At 35.4% G+C, this 22445-nt stretch overlaps 1 protein-coding gene and 1 pseudogene across 4 annotated transcripts in view; one reads left to right on the forward strand and one right to left on the reverse strand.

Moving 5' to 3' along the window:
- The window catches only part of FNBP1L (formin binding protein 1 like), a 122589-nt gene that overhangs the window by 24397 nt on the left and 75747 nt on the right, over window positions 1-22445 (forward strand). The window lies entirely within an intron of this gene.
- LOC306660665 (interferon-induced transmembrane protein 1-like) lies at window positions 13122-16200 on the reverse strand (annotated as a pseudogene). The gene has a single exon. The product of its transcript is annotated as an interferon-induced transmembrane protein 1-like (transcript).

The following is a 22445-nucleotide window of genomic DNA, read 5'->3' on the forward strand; positions in this document are numbered from 1 at the left end:
TTGGTCTTGAACTCATGGCTCAATGATCCTCCTCCTCAGCCTCCCAAGTAGCCAGTACTATAGGCATAGGCTGCCATGCCTGGTTAAAGATGTGTTATTGAAGGTGAATATGAATGGTAGACCATCATTCAACATTCACTTACTATGTTAGTTCATTTAATTCTTACAGTAATTTAAGACACACATTTGACATCTCCATTTTACAGATGAGAAAACTGAGGTAGAGAGGTTAAGTGAAGGTTAAATGGTTTTCCAAGGTGACAGCAAATAAATGGTAGGGTTTAGATTTAAATCTAAGAAACCTGAATCCAGAATCATTCTTCTTAATAATTGTACTGTATTGCCTGACATTTTTGAATTTGAAAAGAGCAGTCTTTTACAGTGTGACTCAAGGATGACTAGAAAAGACATGGAGAGATCAGTTAAGAGGATACTGCAGTATTCCAAAATAAGTTAATTGTTGCTTGGGAGTAAAGTGATGTCAGGGAGATTCAGAGAAGTAGATGGCTTATTATTATACAGGGTGAGTGTATACTGGGTGAATAAATGGAAAATAGATGAATGAATGACTCATATAAATAGGACAGTATGATATCTCATTACACAGTATTTATAAGGAAAAACTGCAGAATTATCTGTTGAAATATAAACTAAGAGGCAAATATCAATCTATTTAGATATATTTATCTTACTATTAACCAAGGTTTTTATCTTAAGTACATGGTAGAAAAAGATGTTAATCTACAATAGGTTCTGTATGTTCATTCTGCAAACTTCCTATGCACTTGATGCTGTAAAGCTCTTCTAGCTCTAATTAGGCCTTTTTAAGTATACAAAAAGAAATTACAGTACTGCTCATCACATATGGAAGTAATGGAAGAATGCTCTCTATGTAATGAATTAAAAGGAGGAGACCATCACTTAAAATTGAGAATCATATCCTTCTTGAACAACAAAGGCAGTTAAGCAGAGTATCTGTATTTCTATTTCAGACGTGGCTGTTGTACCTGTATCCTGCATGAATGCATTTTATAGTTAAAATATTTTTATTCCAGAATGCTGAAAAATTTAATAAGGTATTAGCTATTTTTAGTATGCTGCCTTTTTTATTACTTCATCCTTTATATAATTCTAAGTACTTTTGATAGATCGCTTAATTATTTAATTGTTGGAAATTTTATTTTTTTAAAATATTTAGCACACAGAATCATTTTGGTTTTAGAATAAGCAAATTGGGGCTGGGGAGATAGCTCAGTTGGTAGAGTGTTTGCCTTGCAAGCACAAGGCCCTGGGTTGGATCCCCAACACCACAAAAAAAAAAAAAAAGAATAAGCAAATTGAATTAAGAATTCTCTCAGATAAGTAGAGTATGGATAGTTGGGAAATATAAACTCATGGTTTTTGACATATAGAAATGGTTATTGAAATAGATATGTATCTGTGTATTTCTTTGTGTTACCCTAGATGTATTCATTAAGAGAGCATTAGAATAAATAGATATTTCAAACAGCAGTGAGCATACCTAGTATTCAGATCTTGGCTTCTGAAGATGTTTATTCACTAAAAGGAACCAGGGTATACTGGAGAAATAGCTGGTCTTGGGTTAGTGCAAGAAAAGTAAAGGATGAATCTAAAATCAGAATATTCTGCCAGAAAGTAAGGAAGTATGCAGTGAATGATGGTACATGTCAAAAACACACAAAAACACACTCCTTAAAGGGGCTCCCACAGGCCAAGTGTGGGGTAATTTGAACCTCAAAATAAAGAGTTATGAATGACAATCCAGTAAATAGGAATTCCCGAGCCCATAGTTATATAAATACATAAATAAATGGAAAGTTTGAGTAAGAAATAGATAATTTCATAGTCTCAGAGTTAATCACAAAGAAAATAAGAGCTATTTTACATTGGAGAGAGTTGATAGTTAATACCTTAGCCAATCAGCATCATCAATAATGGGACAAATTAAAATCATGTGCTACCATGCAGTGAGAAGACACATCATTTCTGGCCCAACAAACAATCTGGATCATGTGGAAGTATCAAACTAAAGTTGATGATCATCATATAAAACCCTAACCCTAACCCTAAATCTTTCAAAGTTTGTTTAAAATACTATAGTGATGCTGCCACATCAGTGTTTATAGCAGCTCAATTCACTGTAGCTAAGCTGTGGAACCAACCTAGATGTCCTTCAACAGATGACTGGATAAAGAAAATGTAGTACATACACCCAATGGAATATTACTCAGCCTTAAACAAGAATGAAATATGGCATTTGCAGGAAAATGGATAGAACTAAAGACTATCATGCTAAGTAAAATAAGGCAATCCCAAAAACCAAAGGCCAAATGTTTTCTCTGATTGGCAGATGCTGATCCATAGTGGCGGGTGGTAGGGAGGATTGAAGGAACTTTGGATTGTGCAGAGGGGAGTGAGGGTAGGGGTGGGGTGGTGGGGATGGAAAGAATGGTAGAACGAGACAGACATTGTTACCCTATATGCATGTATGATTACACTACTGGTGTAACTCAGCACCATTTACAGACAGAGAAATAAGAAGTTATGCTCCATTTGTGTACAACATGTCAAAATGCATTCTACTGTCATGTATAACTGATTAGAACAAGTTTAAAAAATTGCTATAAAATATATTAGGATTTTTGATATGTTGGAGTGTTTAATATAATTTGTTGTATCACATTTGATATTTTCATGGGAATTAAATTCAATTAAAGTCAAAAGTTCTCTGAAACTATTCAGTACTTGATAAAGTACTATTGAATACTTAAATATCCTTTACATGTTAACACTTTACTTTTTTAAAAACTTATTTTACAGATAAAGAGAATAAGACATAGAGACTAAGTAGTTTGAGGAGAGTCCAAGAGCTGGGTAGAGATAAGTTTGGAATTCAAACTCAAATAGTCTGGACCCAGTTCCCTGAACTCTAGACCTCTCCTGTACTGTCTACTATGGAGATTGCTGGTAGCAAATGTTCAATCCTGTATTAACCATCTACCAGCGCCCCCCCGCCGCAAATAATAGGTATAAACCGGAAAAGTGCAAACAAATATAGATACGAGTTCAAGAAAAGCATCTGGAAGGTAAATCTGCAAAAATTTAATGTTAACTGTGTTCCAGAGTCAAGTATTAGAAACTTAAAACAAAAATTAACACAATTCTGTTCTCCAATTACTGATAATTGAGAAAAAGAACTGTGTTATTACTTACCTTTCTGAATGTTTAGTCTAAGGAAAAGTTTCCTGTGCTGAAATTGTGTGTGATACCTTAAACCTATTACCCTATCCTATTTTAAATTATATACATTTCCCCAAATCCCCAAACCTTATTCAAGCATGTAAGAAAATATAATTTTAAAAAATTTGAGATAAAAATTGACTATTGAACACATATTTATTGAACATTAATTATGCCCCAATCCTGTTGTGAAAGTCGTCCCCTCTCCCCCCGGGTGGCAATGCTAGAGATTGAACCCAGGGCTTTGTGCACACTAGGCGAGCACTCTATCAAATGAACTGTATCTCTTATATCCCCAACCCTCCCCCACACCCTGCCATACTGTTTAAGTCACTTTCTTAGCTAATCCTTAGAGTTTTAAATCACAGGGTTTAAAATAAATCACATTATTCATACCTGGTATTTGTTACAATAGTTGGTAACCACAGTTAACCACATTTCTTTATGTCCTGGATAGTACCTGTTAAAAACCTAGGTTTTTGCCTTAGGTTCTTCCTGATCATCTTGCCTGTGTCTAATATTTTAATCCTCTTGGAGAAATGGGGTTGTAGTATCCTTGCTGAATTCTTCTGAACCTCCATTTTCTGAAATACCATTGTTCTTAGTACACCTCACTTTTTGATGGGACTCCTACTGAACAGATATCCAAGAAACATTTCACTTGATTTCCTAAAAGTACTTTGTATTGGTCAGCTTTGTGTTACTATGATGCAGTACCTAGGACAGGCTTACTTACGAAGGTAGTAAATAGAAGTTTATTTAGCTCACAGTGTTGGATGTTCAAATCCAAAACCAGCAGGCTCAGTTGGTTTGGCTTCTAATGAGACTTGTGCATGGAAGCGGCAGGAGTGTGTGCTGGAGTGAGTGGTTACAACTCCAGCCAGGAAGCAAAGAGGACGGGCAGCATCCTGTAGTTCCCTTCCAGGAAATGTCCCCAATGACTTAACAATAATACCACCCCACTGGGGAACAAACCTTTACACATGAACCTTTAAGGGCACTCAGATTATATCCAAACTATAGCAGATTTCTACCTGGAACTTTTTTTTTTTTTTAATACTTTTTTAGTTGTTGATGGATCTTTATTGATTTATTGATTGATTTATATGTGGTGCTGAGAATTGAACCCAGTGCCTCACCCAGAGCACTCTACCACTGAACCATAACCCCAGCCCTACCTGGAACTTTTGTTGCCACAAGAGATAAGATTGGACATTATTATTACCAAGAATTGCTTTAATTGTACTTAAGGTTTTATTTATGTAATACATTTATTACTATTATTATCCAGTGTCCCTAAGCCCAACTGTACATCAAAAACTGGGCACCTGACCTTAGAGATTGAATCAGTAGGACTGAGACGAGACTTTTTAAAGCTTCCTAGGGCTTCTTAGCTAAATGATGAATGTTTGGGAATCTTGATCAATCAGCATTTGGAAATCTTGTCCAAGGTATACCTGTGACAGTTATTTATTCTCAGATGTTGATTGAACAACAGATGCTTCACTAATATTGCATACAACAAGGAAAATATATGGTGAAGTTTTTTAATAAGCTAGTAATGATACCAATTTAAAGGACTTTTATTTTGAGATTATGTCTTCTGTTGGTGAGAGCTTGGTTGTGTTAATTTGTTTTATAAAATGATGGTGAATGAAGGCAATAGTGTATTTTATTTTTAAAAGGAAAACGTGAAAACAAACATAAGATCATTCTTTTATCAGTCCTCAATATATAATTTTGCAATTGTATTGGTTTATGAAATTAGAAAGTCCAAGAATGCCTTGCTTTAGACAATTCATCAGGTCAAGTTACAAACTCAGGCAGTTATTCTAGGGTTCATTCTCCCCAATTTTACTTGTCTGGCCCTTCTTTCTGCTTTCCACCACAGATAGCCTCAGAACTATGCCCTCTACATTTTAACTTGGGAGCGTCTTAAGTATCTCCACTGCAAGGGCATTCAAGCTCTGCCAGCTGTGAGTACGACATTTTAAAAAAATGAATGCATATGGGTCCTATTAATTTTTTATTGATAATAACAATGATCTTAGACTGTAAGCTAAATTTATTTTTAATAATTGTAGAAGATAGTAAAAATGCAGTTGACTATATTCATAGAAAGTGAGGGGCTCAGTACTTTCATTGACCAATTTTGTGTGTGTGTGTGTGTGTGTGTGTGTGTGTGTGTGTGTGTGTATGTGCTTGTGGGGATGGAGTTGAATCCAGGGCCTTTCACATGCTAGGCAAGCAGTTACCATTAGGCTATATGCTTAGTCCTTTTTATTTTATTTTGTGACAGGCTCTTGCCAAGTTGCCAACCTGGCCTTGAACTTGTCACCCTCCTGTCTCAACCTCCCGAGTAGCTGTGTTTATCGGCATGTAGCACCAGTCCTGGCTCATTGATTAGTTTTGATCAAATAAACTTGAATTATTTTAACTATTAGCAATTATAGAAGTATGGCTAGGATTAAGACCATGCTACGTTTTAGAAATTGCTTTATTCAGCTTTTATTCTTAGCATTTTTGTGAAAGAGAATGTGCTTTTTCAAACCAATTGGACACAAGCATTACATAGATTTTGCTAGTCGGAAGTTCCTGGAAGTTCTTAGGCTAACTTAGTTATCTCCCAAAATTCCAGAAATATTTCTTATGGGAAGTTTAATTTTGACTTATGTTTTCTTTAATTCATGAAGTCACATTATGGTAAGATATTTTGAGGTTTGCTTTCCAAAAGGCAGCCATTAAAATCTTAAAGCAATATATATACATCAAAATTTGTAACTTGTCTCTGTATCAACCCCTGCCCCCCCAAAGCAATGCAATTTTTCAATTTATACTTTTATAAAACTTGGCATAGTTCAGCAAGAATAAAGGGGTATATCTCTAGTAGCTACTTTTTATCTGAGTAGTAGCTACTTTAAGTCTGAGTCTTAACATGTTGGGCACATTTAAGGCTCTTGTCTTTTCCTGCTTTATTAAAGTAGAAACCTAATAAACCTTGTAACACACACAAATCACTTAATTTCTGAAAATCTATTCCTCTATCTTAAAAAACAAGGGGATATTACCACCAACTTAAAGGGTTGTGGGTTAAGGTTAAATGAAATAATGCATGTAAAGTTTCTTCACAATTTATGCACTATAGTGTACTTCCTCTCAAGTGTCTTTGTACTTTATTACTGATAACCCTGAGGACCCTACAAGTTGGCTCTCTCAGGATCTTTTAATTCGAAACCTTCCTAATTTAAGGAAGCAGCTGATTAAATCTCCTGAACAAATTTGTACCTAGTAGGGTTTCTGATTGTATTTCAAATCTTTTAATTAACGCAAGGGCAAATAATAAGGAAAAAAATGAATCCTTATTACTTTGACCAATACATGATGCGATTAGTCTTACTTGTATTACCATGGAAACAATGCTGATAAATTCTGTAGTAGAAGGAGCATGTAACCAATAAGCAGTTGAAATTTATCCCTTTTAATTGTCCCTTTACTACAAATAATGTCAGCATTTATCTTTGTAGAACAAACTTAAATTTCCATAAAAGCAATTAGACTCCAGATGTTCATGTGTTCATTTTTTTTGTTGTTTTGTTTTTGGCTGAAAGTCTCAGGCAGCCATGCCTGAGACCTGCACAGCCATTAATTTAGGTAACCAGGCAGGGCCATGAAGGAATGGAGAAAAGACAGACACACAAATAGAGAAAAAGCTGGGGCCAGGTGGTTCAGCCAACTACTGATGGGGAAAAACTGACACCAGATCTAGCTCAGCATGTTTATTACATAGGTTTAATCATCAAAGGGATTTATTGTGAGAAAGTTTCTTCAAGGCAAGCAAAACCCAGGTCATTAGTATGAGCAGCCCAGTTATGATTTATCAGCTTGTGTCCGTAACTTTCTACCCCTATGAGCTGGCTTGTGTCTGAACCGCAAGGACAAGAACTGAATAAGCTCCATGATTGGCACAGAACCTCCTGTTGAATAGGGTATCACCATAGCAACTGGGCTATCTCGATAGGTACCTTCACATCGAGAATTCCCAAGAGAGGCATCACCTCTGTCACAAGAGAGTTCAAGACCCATAATTCAGTCACTGCTCCTGACATACTACTCCCTGACTATTTTAGTGAAAGCACACTTGGAACCCATACTTTATTATCACTGCCAGCTTATCAGTCAGTATTCATGTTTATAGCTACTAAATGAAGACTACCTTGGTATTAACACCATAATAAAGGGAAAGAGGAAAGAGAAAAAAATGAAGGAATTAAATGATCTGTTAATCATGGACTAAAGTAAAAATAGTAAAAACGTTTAACTAGTTATGTCCTACTTATATGCCTCTATATTTTCTCCTTTGTGAAAATGAAAGCATAAAAAATTACGAAAATAAAATTTACTTCTGAGCTGGGATTATAATATAAAGTAAGAAATTGTTTTCTGATTATAATACTCTTGTTTGTTTGGGGATGGGGTCTCACTGTTTTCCAGGCTGTCCTCTAACTCTAGGGCCTAAGCAATCCTGTCTCAGCCTTCTAAGTAAGCTGCAAATTAATACCTTTTAACCCTTTATATTCCCTTGTCACCTTTGAATAATCAGTCAATTTCCATGTAATTGTTAGTTATTCTCAATTCTTTTTGAAAACAAGGAAACTATAAATTGGAAAAATAAAAGGAAAGTTCTGATTTATGCAAAATTTCAGTTTATTTAATTTAAAGTTTACCAGAAAAACACAAGTGTGACCCTGAGAATTTTCTTGGTTTTTCATATTTCCATCTCATCTTAGCTTCTAAACTTTCTCTCTTTCTCTACACACACTCACATTTTTCTCCTAGTCTATTTCTCAATTGTTATTCTATGCATGTGATTTCTTTTACTTACAAACCATTCTTTTTTCATTGACAGCCATTTTACTATAGATATTAAGAGTCCAGTTAGAATTCTAATAGTCTCCTTAAGCTTATAGAGACAAGTATTGCAAATGTACAGCGTAAGATTCACTGTAGCGCTGCCTTGGGACTGAAAAATAATCAATCCTAACATGAAGTTTTTTTTAAAGTTTGAAATTTTGTATTCACTTAAAATACTGTGCGTAATAGTAATAGTATATTAAAATGAAAGTAGCAGCTAACGTACTAGGTTATAAGTTAGTCTTAGAGATTGAAGAAAGAATTATATAGAATAATGTGAAATGGCTAAATGGATAAGTAAATTTAAAGTGGTATTAAGAATGTCTAGTTTTAGTGTGCAAGATAATTCATTTACTTGATCATTTCCCTTTTACTTGATGCCTTTACCAATATTAATCATATTGTTTTATAAGAAAGAGTAAAAGAACAGCTAAATCATGCACATATTCCTGAATATTCCCACTTTTGGGTCATGTAGACTCCTCTGAGAAGATTAATGAAAATACTTTATTGTATAAAAATTTTTAAAAATTCATTGATCATGATTTAATTCTAAATATTAAGATATTCCAATACTACTTGTGAAAATAAACCATAAAATTCTATGTGTGTCAACTCTGCTTTTTCCAAATATAATGCAGCAAAATGTAATAGAGCATATAATAGAGGTAATATAACTAAATTATATTAACATTTAACTATAATTATATGGTAAGAATAGTATGAGATCATTCCTTAGATTTATTGCCATGAATATACCAACAGTTAAGGATCTTTCAGATTAGACTACAGCCGGGAAGGAATCCCATTTGCTTTCTACATAATAAACATAGTTTAAAGAGTATTTACCAAGTGGACTGATTTGAAGCATCAAAACAGGAAAAACTAATTAAAACTTCTGGATCCTTGATTCAGCTGTATCAGCTCTGTTACCTTGGGCAAATAGCTTAATCTCTTTGAAGAACCTGTTGGCAATGAAGGGCTATGATTAGATTTCATACTTACATTGCACTTAGCAAGATTAAGAATCTCAAAAATGGGAAAAGGGGCCAGTTGTGGTGTCACATGACTGTAATCCAGCTGTTCACTGAAGTTAAGGCAGGAGGAATGCAGCTTTGAGGCCAGGCCAGGTACGTTAGTAAGACCCTGTCTCAAAATTATAAAAAAATGTAAAAGGCTGGGAATGTAGCTCAGTAGTAAAGCAACCCTGGATTCAATCCCCAGTACTGAGGGGTGGTGGGAGAGGAAAGAAAAGGGAAAGGCAGACTGGAGTAAAAAAGAACATAAGCTCAATGGAGAAGAAAGCCAAGAAATCAAAGAGAGATTATACAAAGGGATGCTTAATGCTGTTTTAGAGAATTTTTATGTTAAAAATATGAAAGCACGTACATAAAGACTAGCTCTTCTCTTGACTCTGCTTTTTGCTAATTATGTTCTGTTACTTTTTTTTTTTTTTTAACTGGGGTTGGAACCAAGGGCTTCTGTGTTTTCTGGTCTTAGGTTTAAAATGTCAGCTCCATGGGTATGATAGAGTAGCCTCCCATTTTCTGTGGTTTTGCTTTCTGTAGTTTTAGTTACCCCTGATCAGCTGCATCTGAAAATATTAAATAAAAATTTTCAGAAGCAAATAATTCACAATTTTATTGTGCTGTTCTGAGTACCATGATGAAATATTGTGTCATCCTGCTCTCTTCTGCCAGGGCAGAGACATGAATCATTCTTTTGTTCAGTGTATCCACACCATATATGCTATTTACCCATAGTTACTTATTAGGTGTTTTAATTATCAAATCGACTGTCTCAGTATTGCAGTGCTTATGTTCTGTTAAAGCACAAGAGTGGTGATGCTGAGCCGGGCATGATGGAGCAAACCTATAATTCTAGCTACTCTGGAGGCTGAGGCAAGAGAGTTGTGAGTTTGATCCAGGCTTGCAACTTGGTGAGATCCTGTCTCAAAATAAAAAAAGTAGAAAGGGCTGGTGAAGTACCTTGGTGGCAGAACACTTGGCTACCGTGTATGAGGCCCTGGGTTAGATCTAAGTGATGCTGGCTTCAGATATGCCAAAGAGAAGCTGTAAAGTGCTTCTTTTGGAGTAAGGGTGAAAATTCTTGACTTGATGAGAAAAGGAGAAAAATAGTGGTGTTCTGAGGTTGCTGAGATCTGTAGTACAAGAAGATATTTTCAGAGAGAGAGACTGAGACCACTTATACATCATTTTTTTGTAGTATACAATTGTTTTAAATCTCACTGTCTAGCTTATAAATTTAAGTATGTATATGTAGACAAAGTACATAAGAATATTTTAAAATTGATGCTAGGGATTGAACAATTGGAACACAGGTATTTATTTTTTATTTTGATTCAGGGTCTTGCTAAGTTGCTGAGGGTCTCCCTAAGTTGCTGAGGCTGACCTGGAACTTGATCCTTTTTCCTCAGCCTCCAAAGGATTTGGTATTATCCAAAGCAAGATTTCAGACATCTGTTGGGGGTCTTAGATTGTATTTCCCCTGGGTAAAGAGGGGGCGCTACTGTACTATCTTTCTTATTGGTATAAGAGCAGAGGAACCAGTGGCAGGAAATGGTTCCTGGTGGCAGGTAAGCAAGGACAACCATGAAAGCAAATAACCAGGGATTCTGAACATGGACTAGAGTGTAACATAAAACTAGATTTACGGTTATTAATCCTAAACTGTAGTCCTGGTTTCACCCCTACCTTATTATTCAAGTTTGAGATCTTTGGAATCAGAACAGTGCTGAATAAGAGAGGACAATGTGAGCAAATGAAATTCAGTAGAAACCCCAAATTAAAAGGAACTGTGAAATGAGAGGGTCAGGTGAGAAGATGAATCATTAATGTGGATGCTGTAAGTATTGCCATAGATTACAGAATTAAGTAAGAAAGTCATTAGATAATACATAGGTGCAGATCTTCACAAAACAGATATATTCTGTTAGTATATAAATTAATTTTGGATCAGTCAAATTATTATAATTGCTAAGAATGCATATTATTTTCAAGGACTCTAGAAGATATAATTTAACTTTTATGTGAAACTCAATTCCTATAAGTTGAGTTTGCTCAAAGACACATAAACTGTATGTTATACAAGGTTGAAATATACCACCAATCTTACCACTAAAAATTGTTGATTAGAGGTTGTGATTATTTGATTAATAATGTTGCTTCATTGTGTTTTCACTTATATATTAAGACTAGTACCAAGCTCAGAATTCATTCCTTTGTTGATTTAAATAAATAAAAATAGCCACCAGTGGTCAGTTCTGTTTTAAATGTTTTATTTGCATTTCATTTAATCTTAGAATTATATGTAGTCTAAAATCTGAATAAATATATGAACATAGGACACAACAAATATTCTTTTTTTAATGTTTCTTAGATGTTGATAGACCTTTATTTTATTCATTTATTTATATTTGGTGCTGAGAATTGAACCCAGTACTTCATGTGTGCTAGGCAAGCGTTCTACCACTGAGCCACAACCCCAGCCCATAATATTCTTATGTAGTATAGCAGTACTAAAGTTTGTTCCTATTTACCATGTGCTATTTTAATGCACTGTTGAACTACTGTTTTCATTGGTGTAATAGTTATTTTGGAATTTAAGAAGTCTGACTCATTTGTGTCTTGTGATGTGCCTATCTAATTAATAGAATTTCAGATTTAAAAAGATCACTTCTTTATAATTTCATAATTTTTCAAGAATAATAATGGAAAAAGTGTAACTCTGTAGGAGAATAATTTCCTAATTTAATTCAGAGACTTTCTGAATAAGAATATAAACATGAAAATACAGAAAATGATATAATAGGTGTTGGAATTTCCATTTCTAGATGATGAAATTAAAGGAGATAAGAACCAAGCTAAAGTGCTTTTTTTGAAATAAAAGCTATAGCTCTCTGTTAGTAAAAGTTTTTAGTCCCTGTGAAGAAAATGAAGGACTAGTCAAAAGATTGCCTCAAAGGTTATGCAAGAGATGGGGTCACTTGAAGAGTAAAGCTTCAGAGGAAAATACATGATGTTAACTTTTAACTGTCTTCTCACTGCTCTCTTTGGACAGTTTGTCAGTAGCTGGGAAACAGTAGGTTTATGTTAGGAGCTCTTTTCATTGAAGAGTGCACCTTAGAAAAGGTAAAAGGAAATGTTAAAATAACCATGTGTGTTTAACATTTTTATGTTTATATTTGCAATTTTATTTCTTATAAATAAAATTTTTTTTTTTTTTTTTTTTTTTTTTTTTGAATTCAGGGACCACATCTCTCACTGAACCACATCCCCAGTCCTTTTTATTTTTTGAGACAGGGTCTTGATAAATTGTCATCCTCTTACCTCAGCCTCCCAAGTAGCTGGGATTTTAGGTGTTCACCACTGTGCTGGGCTATATTTTAACAGGTGTGTACACACACACACACACACACACGTCATTTTATATATATAACATTTTTTATATATAACTTTGTTTAGTTTCATACATTTTTATAAAAAGGAGTTACTGAGAATTCTCAAAACTTGAAAATATTGAATTAAAGCTAGTATTTTAAGTATTAAAAGAAGAAAATGCTCAAATACTGGTATTAACATTAGGTTTTTTTCCTGGCTTTACTGGGGTTGAACCCAGGGCACTCCGTCACTGAGTTACATTCCTAGGCCTGTATTTTATTTTGGGAGGATTTTACTAAGTTGCTGAGGCTGGTCTCAGATTTGCAATCCTTCCTCAGCTTCTGAAGTAGCTAGGATTATAGGTGTGGGCCACTGTACTTGGTGGTATTTTAATGTTAAATTAATAAATACTTTTGTAGTACAAACTGCACGTATTCATTGCCTACATTTTTTTTTGCATGTTGATAAATTTTGCAGTAAGAATATATACTTAAAAAATGCACCACATAAATGATACTTTATTATTATTTTTTGGGGGGGGGACACTGTGGACAGATATGTGAGTGTAAATGCTTCAGATGGTGTGGGGTGCAGGGGGCAGGCCTCAGGCTAGGGTGCAGGGCCAGCTAGGGAGGGTCGGGATATGGCAAGACTAGAAGCCCTCAATATTCTTCATCTTCTATGAAATGGCCTGAAAGATCACTGCCGATAAGATGATGAAAACTACGATGGAGCTGATGGTCAGAATGATGTTGAAGATCAGGGCCCAGATGTTCAGGCACTTGGCGGTGGAGGCGAAGGCCTGGGCCCCAGTGATGTCACCCATCATCTTCCTGTCCCTAGACTTATGGAGTAGGCGGAGGCTATGAAGCCCAGGCAGCAGAAGTTCATGAACAGCATGTTGAACAGGGACCAGACCACATGGTCGGGCACCGAGATCTCGCGAGGCATATTGATCACAGTGTTTGTCACAGGAGCTGAGCCACGTGGTCCACCCAGCACGGCCACCTCATGCTCCTCCTGGAACTTCTCATAGTGTGTGGGGCGCCCGGCACTGGGGTCCATCAGGATGGAGTGGGAAGACTGGTTCATGCTGCTCACGGGAGCCAAGTGATGGGGTGGCTGGAGGGTTGCTGTTCTGCCTGCCCTTTGCACCACATAAATGATACTTTATATTTGAGTGTTCAGAGAAGAGACCTTCAGTGAATTCAGTTATTTTAGAAGCATACAAAATAGGGGTTCTAAAATTTTATTACCTTGAGGTAGCAGCAGCAGGCACTGTAACACTGAGGTGCAGAAGCAGGACTGGAGCTCAGGGAACTGCAGCCAACTCAAACATGACTTCAGTAACCAGAATTTCTCATGGGGCTTTGAGCTTGGATCTCAGCAGCAGAAGGAAATGTAGCTCACTGACTTGTAAGGGGGAGAGCATATGCACAGGTGCTGGGAAGCTACAGGCACATTAACAACAAATTTCAGCTATATTTTAATACAAAGAAGAAACAAAATCCCAAACTGTTGACCCAGTCCAAAGTAGGAATGGCTAGGGTTGGGTCCTATAGGATTAAAACAAACACAGTGAATATCTTACATATGAGGGATATCTAGGACACTCTAGAACACTTTGGCAAGAGCAGGCTGTGCCCTAAAAACACCCATATATAAGATTGTAAGAATAATTCGTCTCAATTGATGAACAAAATTCAACATAGGAAAATAAGATATAGAAAAAACAAGCTAACATGACTTCTCCTAAAGTTCATAATTCACCAGCAACAGACCCCAAAGTTGTTAAAGCAGATGAAATATCAGTTAAAGACTTCAAAAGAATGGTTATAAAAATGATAAATAATTTGAAAAGAACACAAAAACAATTGAAAAAATTAAGGAAGTCGGTACAAGATGTAAATGAGAAATTCAAAAAGAGAGATTGAAAAAGAACTAAACCAAAATCTTAGAAATGAGACAATGTTCAGTTTAAAGTCTAATAGAGTAGATACACTACACTGAAGGCAGAATCACAGCTGGAAGTTAAAGTGGCCTTGGATACTAAGACAGTTTTAAGGAAAAGAAAATAACCGTGGTCACCATATACAAGAACTCTGGGACCATTAAGAGACCAAATTTAAGAATCATTGGACTAAAAGAGAGTCGTGAGATGCAGGGTAATGGAATGGATAACCTCTCCAGAGAAATAACAACAGAAAAATTTCCAAATCTTGAGAATGAGATGGACATCCAGACACAGTAAGAATTCAGAACCCCAAATAGACAAGATTAAAAAAAAGAACCTCTCCATGACACTTTTTAATTAAAATGCCTAACACATAGAACAAGGATAGAATTTTAAAAGCATCAAGAAAAGCTGGGGTTGTGGGTCAGTGGTAGAGCACTTGCCTAGCATGTGTGAGGCACTGGGTTTGATTCTCAGCACTGCATATAAATAAGTAAATAAAAAGTGAAGGTCCATTGACAACTTATAAAAAAAATGGCCATTTAAAAAAAAGGAAAAAGAAAAAAATGTCAGGTTACATTCAGAGGCAAGCCAATCAGAATTATTTCTTATTTCTAAGCACAAACTGTAAAATTCAGGAGGGCTTGAAACAATGTGTTCCAGATCCTGAAAGAAAATAGCTATCAACCAAGATTGCTCTATCTAGCAAAGCTATCCTTGAAAATGGAAGGGAAAATAACAACCTTCCAAGGTAAGTGGAAAAATAAAAAAAATTCATGACTACTAAGTGGACACTAGGGAACTTACTTAAATACTCCATGTGGAAGAAATAAAAAACAAACCCCACAGCTCACAAATGAGCAAATCTTGTTTGAGGAGTAGTGAAGCAAATAAAACGGGACCAAATTAAACATTAGAAGTAAATAAAAATGGCAGGAATAAACATCTATCTGTAACATCATTGAATGTAAATGGTCTAACTCTAATTAAAAGACATGGGCTGCCAGAATGGATTAAAAAGCAAAACCTAAATAAATATATGTTGTTTGCAAGAGAATCACCTTATGGACAAAGACAACCACAGGCTGAAAGTGAAAGGTTGGAAATTAATATACTCTGTGAATGGAGCCCATAAACATGCAGGGGTAGCTGCTCTCATATCCGATAAAGCTGACTTCAGACCAAAATTAATCTGATGAGACGAAGATCCCTTCATACTGGTAAAGGGAACAATCCAACAAGAACATATAACAGTAGTAAATATTTATGCCCCAAATGAGGGTGCAACTACATAAAAGAGACACAACTTGAATTAAGGTCTCACACAGACCCCGGTACAGTAATACTGGGTGATTTCAATATACCTCTAGCAATAGTGAATAGATTATCCAGACATAAACTCAATAAAGACTCATTGGGCCTAAAAAATATTATAAACCAGTGGACTTAACCGACATCTATAGAATAGTTCATCTAATAAGAACTGAGTATACTTTATTCTCAGTGGCTTGTGGAACCAAAATAGATCATATTTTAGGCAACAAAGTAACTCTTTGCAAATTCAAAACTTTTTGATGTAATTCCTTGCATCTTGTCAAATCATAATGGAATGAAATTAGAAGTTGACACCAAAATACCTTACAGAAACTATAAAAACACATTGAGATTGAATAGTCCCTTTTTTGGGGGGGGGATGCTGGGGATTGAACCCAGAGGCAATTAACCACCAAGCCACATCCCCAGGCTTATTTTGTGTTTAAAGTTTATTTTATATTTGATTTTAAAAATTTTATTTATTTTATTTTAAGACAGAATTTTGCTGAGTTGCTTAGGGCCTTACTAAATTGCTGAGGTTGTCTTTGAACTCAAGGTTGTCCTGCCTCAGCCTCCCAGAATGCTGGAATTACAGTAGGTGTGTGCCACCATACCTGGCTGAACTGTACACTTTTGAAGGATGACTGGATAATAGAAGAAATTAGGGGAGAAATGAATAAATTTTTCGACTCAAATGAGAACAGTGATACAACATATCAGAACCACTGGGACCCTGAAGATTGTTCTGAGGAAAGTTTATAGCTGCGAGTGCCTACATAAGAAATTCAGAAAGATCCCAAACCTAATAATGCATCTCTAGGCCCTTGAAAAATAAGAACAATCCAATTCCAAAACCAGTAGATGGAAAGAAATAATTAAGATCAAAGCCAAAATCAACGAAATTGAGAATAAGTAAATACACAGAATCAACAAAATGAAGAGTTAGTTCTTTAAAAAGATATAGAAGATTGGCAAACCTTTAGCCAAACTAACTAAAAGTAGAAGAGAGAAACTCAAATTATAAGATTAGAGATTGAAAAGGAGAAATCACCACAGACATCATCGAAATCCAGAGGATCATTAGGGACTATTTTGAAAAATCATACTCTAATAAATTGGAAGACTTAGTAGAAATAGACATATTTCTAGACACACATGAACTGCCAAAGTTGAATCAAGAGAACTTGGACAACCTAAATGTATCGATAACTAGCAATGAGATAGAGGCAGTAATAAAAAGCTCCCCAACAAAGAAAAGCCCAGTACTAGGTGAATTCTACCAGACTATTAAGGAAGAACTAATGCCAGTGGTCCTCAAATTATTCCACAAAATAGAAAGGGTGGGACCTTTCCAAATTCATTCTGTGAAGCCAGTATCACCTTCATACCAAAACCAGTTAAGGACACAGTAAGGAAAGAAGACTACAGACTGGTATCCCTGTTGAACATAGATGAAAAAATTCTTAATAAAATATTAGCAAATCATATTCAAAGACACAGTAAGAAGATTGTACATCATGTCCAAGTTTGTATTATCCCAGTAATGCAAGGATGGTTTAACATACAAATCAATAAATGCAATTCATCACATAAATAGAATGAAGGGCAAAAATCACTTAGCTCAATAGATGCAGAGAAAGCCTTTAACAAAATTGAGACCCATTCATGATAAACACTCTGAAGAAACTAGGAAAAGAAGAAATCTACCTCAATATCATAGGGGCTATATAGGAAAAAGTCCAAAGCCAGCCTCAAAGTAAATGGGGAAAAACTAAAAGCATTTCCTTTAAGACAAGAGAATGTCCACTTTCACTTTATTTTCTGTCTTCATCCTATTCCTGAAAAGACTGTCCCTTTCTCCCACTGAATGGTTTAGGCATGGGTATCAAAAATCATTTTATCATATATGGTAGGGCTTATTCTACACTCTTATGTCATTGTCTAAAACTCATTTGGAGCAATAACCAAAGCAATTCTAAGCCAAAAAAGCAATGCTGGATGCATTATAATGCCTGATTTCAAATCATACTACAGAGCTCTAGTAACAAAGACTGCGTGATACTGGTATACAAACAGACACATAAACCAGTGGTACAGAATAGAAGACAGAAACACACACAGATACAGCCATCTGATCCTTGACAAGATGCCAAAAACCTACACTGGAGAAAAGATAGCCTTTTTAAGAAATTGTGCTGGGAAAATGATTATCCATATACGTCTTTCTGTATGCCAAAACCACACTGAACGTTTAAAATCCGTAAATGTGAGTTCTTCAACTTTGTTCTTGTTTCAAGATTGGTTTGTTTATCCAAGATCCTTGAGAATCCATATGAGTTTTGGGATGGATTTTTCTTTTTCTGGAAAATATCATTGGAATTCTGCCAAAATTTTACACTGAATCTGTAAATCACTTAGGATAATATTGACATCTTACGGATTCCAAGAACACAGATGTCTTCAAATTAATGTCTTACATTTTTTTCAGCAGTGTTTTGAAATTTTCTATGTACAAGTCTTCTCCTTTCTGGGTTAAGTTTTTTCCAGAGTATTTTACTCTTTCCAGTGATATTACAAATGAATTGTTTTCTTAATTTTCTCTTTGGAATGTTCAATGAAACTTTTTTTTGGTATGATTCTATTCTCTCAAACGTTGCTGATTTATAAATTCTAAGTGTATTTTGTGGAGTAGGGTTTCGTACATGTAAGATCATGGCATGCAAAAGATATAATTTTATTTCTTCCTATACAAAAAGCAAATCACTTTCACTAGCAAATTTACTTTTTTGATTCAGTGTTTTAGCTTATTTTTAATGAGCTAAATATACATACCAATAGAATGTTAACCTTGACTTCAAACACTTGTTTTTAGCATAAACGCTAAAACCCTGCCACAATATGATAAATGAAATAAAAAATTTTAACTGCATTAAGTTATAGTATGTTGTTGTTAAGTTTGTGAAAAAATATTTTAGTTTGTATTGTTGGAAAAAGCACAAAAGTAGAGATGGTAAAACTTAATTTGTATCCAGTTTGATCCTTGACTGAAATGAGAAGCTTGTACAGGATCATGTTCCATTATTTCCTGTGTCACTCTCTAAAGGACTTCAGTTTGCTACTTGCAGAGAGTAAGAGCAGGGCAGAGGATGAGAACAATTACATATATTCTCCTTTGTATAACCTTCTCTCTTGAGGCTTTGCTGTAATTCAGTAATTGTGTGTGTTAGTCTAATTAGAAACATCCTATAAAAGTGCCCTTCTGATTTTCAGGGACACAAGATTTTGTTCTTACAGGTTTAATTAAATTTTGTTGCATTTAAAGAAATTTAAACTGTACTAATTTGACTTCTCTGAAAAGTAACTGCCCAGCAGAGATCAAACATGGAAGAAATGAACAAGGAGGAATACTTTTTAGAGGAAATGGAGAAGGGAGCCAGAAGAGGGCGAAAGGGCCATTAAGCCACAATACAAGTCTGACCCTGAAGGTGATAGGTTGCATGGAAACACAGTAAGCAACAGTGCAGTTCTAAAGAGAGTTTGGCAAGGTTTCTGGGGAGTCCATAAGCCAAATTTACTGTCAGAGAAATTCTTACCACCTAAATTAGCCCTGCTGTGATCACATCATTACTGGAAGCACTTGTTGGGAAGCCTACCAACAGTGGCTCTGGTCAACTGTGCTCCTTGTGGTTATAAATTATTTTTTTATTCTTTCTGTGACATCCGTTATGACTTGATAAATTATTGCCTTCAAAATACATGACTGTATCAAGGACTTTGTTTATCTCTTATAACTCATGCTTGGTAGAGTTGAAGAATTGTGACTTTTTTGTGTTGGCATGTATTTGATACTGCTTTAAATTATGAAGGCAAACGAGGAAGTTGAATTCTTTCCCCCAATCTTTAATACCTCACCTGTCTTTAATCTCAACTACTGACTTTGCCTTCTATTTTCTAAGAGAATATCCATGTTCCTACCATCACATCACATCTACCAAGCAAAGCTATCTAAACCTGTATCCACTTATTTAACTTTCTCTCTTGTCACTGTAATAGAAATGTCAGTGTGTTTAGCAGAGGCACATTGCTCCAACAGTTTTCCCTTCTTTCTTTTATGTTATCATTCTCTTTCTTTTGGATCATTTCCACTAGCATACAGCCATTATTTCTTTTATCTTAACAACTGCTCTCACCCACTCTTCTTGTTAGGTATCATCCATATTTCTTCTCTCCTTTCAAGTAAAATTCCTGTAAAGTGATGTCTGTGTACTCCCTCTTCAACTTTGTCTTCTTAAACTTTTTTGAATCCTCTTTAGTTGGCTTTTGCCCTCACTGCTTCAGCACAACTGCCCCTTGTTAAAGCTATTGGTGATCTGCATGTTGCTCAATTTAATGGTCAGTTTTCAGTCTTCATCTTACTTTCAGTAGCACTTGAAAAAGTGAATCACTTCCTTGTCTTTGAAATAATTATTCATTTGACTTATGAATTACATGACAGTATTCTGGTTTTACTTATACCTAACTGGTCATTTTTGATACTCTTTGCTGGTTTCTCCTCAGTTCCTTGACCTTTGAAATGTTTATGAGCAATATGGCTAAGTTAAGGAGATCACATCTGTAGTCATGTCTTTACCAAGTCTTCAGCAGGACTACTCCTGTTAATTCTAGATATAGGTATTCAGCTTTCTACTCAACATGTAAGACATCTGGATATGTCTTAAGGACATCTCAAACTCAACCATCTAAAATCAAAACATTTTCTTTCCTCTGCCCAAACTTGAATCCCAAGTTTAGTTAAAAGCAACTTCATTCTTCTAGTTCATGGCACTGAAATTTGATGTCTTTCTTTCACATCCCATACTCAGAACATCCGAAAATTTTGTTGTCACTGCCTTCAGAGTATAGCCAAACTCCTAATACTTTTCCCACTCCACTGCTTTCAGACTGAAATAAACCAGCCTCTTTGCTCTGGATTATTTCAGTAATCTCCCCAAATGGTCTTCCTTGCTCTGAGTTAGTTCGTTTGCAACATACAATCCAGGGCCTTACTTGAAAACCTATTTCAGATCATTTCAGCCTTATGCTCAAAATCTCCCAATGTGTTTCCATCTCACTTGGTGAAAATTAAGGTACTTGTAGTGTAAGATAAAGTTTGTATGATTGGCATTCTGGCCCTCACATACCTGCATTTTAATACCAACTACTTTTCCCTGTTGCTTATTCAGCTGTAGCTTGCTTATTAAGCTTCTTGCTTTTCCTGAAATGTATCAAGCATATGCAAGCTGAGTTATCTTTTGATTGCTTCTCTTATTATAGTGAAATAGGTAACAAAGTAATTGACTGAGAATAAGGTGGATAAGAGGTGGTATAAATATATAGAACAGAAGAAGGTGTGAGATTGTTGGCTAGGATAAAGGAATTGTTACTAGACTTGGGCTAAGTAGCATTGAAGACCTCTTAAACAGACACACTTTAAAGCATGACCAATTGTTCTTTTTCCCTCTCTCCCTTCCTTTCTTTCTCTTTCTTCAGCAGCTTGAAGAAAGGATTGGTGAAAAGATCAGGGTTGAAATTTGGCAGTGTCAGAAAGGGCAAGGACCATATTTGCAAGGAGTGATTATAATGATGACTTATAGACTCTAAGATATGTAAAGGTGGAAAGGAAAATAGGAGTAGATGAAGGATAGTAATAATGTGTGAGACTCAGTAGACTGTGATCTCTGTGGGGTCAAAATGTTATTGGACAGGGGTTTTGGAGAAAATTAATCTATCCATCTAAGAATGAGGTTCTTTAATTACTTTATGGGGTTGGAGTGGGATGGGTTGCAGTTATTGCTGACCACAGTAGAGTGGATGGTGGGAGTGAGTTGCTGAGGTAGAGTGAAAGCAAAAGTCGTAGAACTGTTAAAAAAAAATAATACGGTTGGGATCATTTGGATAGATTTTGAAGTCACTGTGAGCTTCATTTAAAACTTAGATAAAAAGTTTAAATTAAAGGATATCAGATGAGTTTCCCAAATACATAACTGTTAATCTTTTAAAAAGTGAGAAAAATAGGTTTGGGGTTGTGGCTCAATGGTAGAGCTCTTGTTTAGCACTGGGTTTGATCCTCAGTACCACATAAAAATAAATAAAATAAAGGTATTGCGTTCATCTACAACTAAAACATATTTTTTAAAAAGAAATATAATGAAAATAATTAAGTTGATTTTTTAAAAAACTATATTACACTTCAGTTTACTTTGAGGTAGATATTGATTGACCTTGAATTGTAATTGGTTTCTCAGTTCTGTGAGATTTAAAGAAAAAATTTCTGCACTCCATATGAGTTAAAGAGAGGGACAAGTCAGTTGTGTTAGATCTTTGAAAATGTTTTCAGTAGTAATTTGGTATGCAGAAGTGCTGGAGAAACTTTGGCAGAAAATAAGAGCCATAGAGTAAGCCCAAACTAGGACAGCAAAGTCATTATTCTACTTTTAGTGAAGGAAGTTGTCTTTAAATGATAGTGTCCTCTGGTCCTTTACCAGAAGTGCTTTATTGGGACTTTATTTGGATGCAAGACTGTATGAAAGTAACTATAAGAACAAAAGCTGGTGGTTTCTACAAAA

This window comes from Sciurus vulgaris, assembly GCF_902686455.1.
Source record: "Sciurus vulgaris genome assembly, chromosome: 1".
NCBI lineage: Eukaryota > Metazoa > Chordata > Mammalia > Rodentia > Sciuridae > Sciurus > Sciurus vulgaris.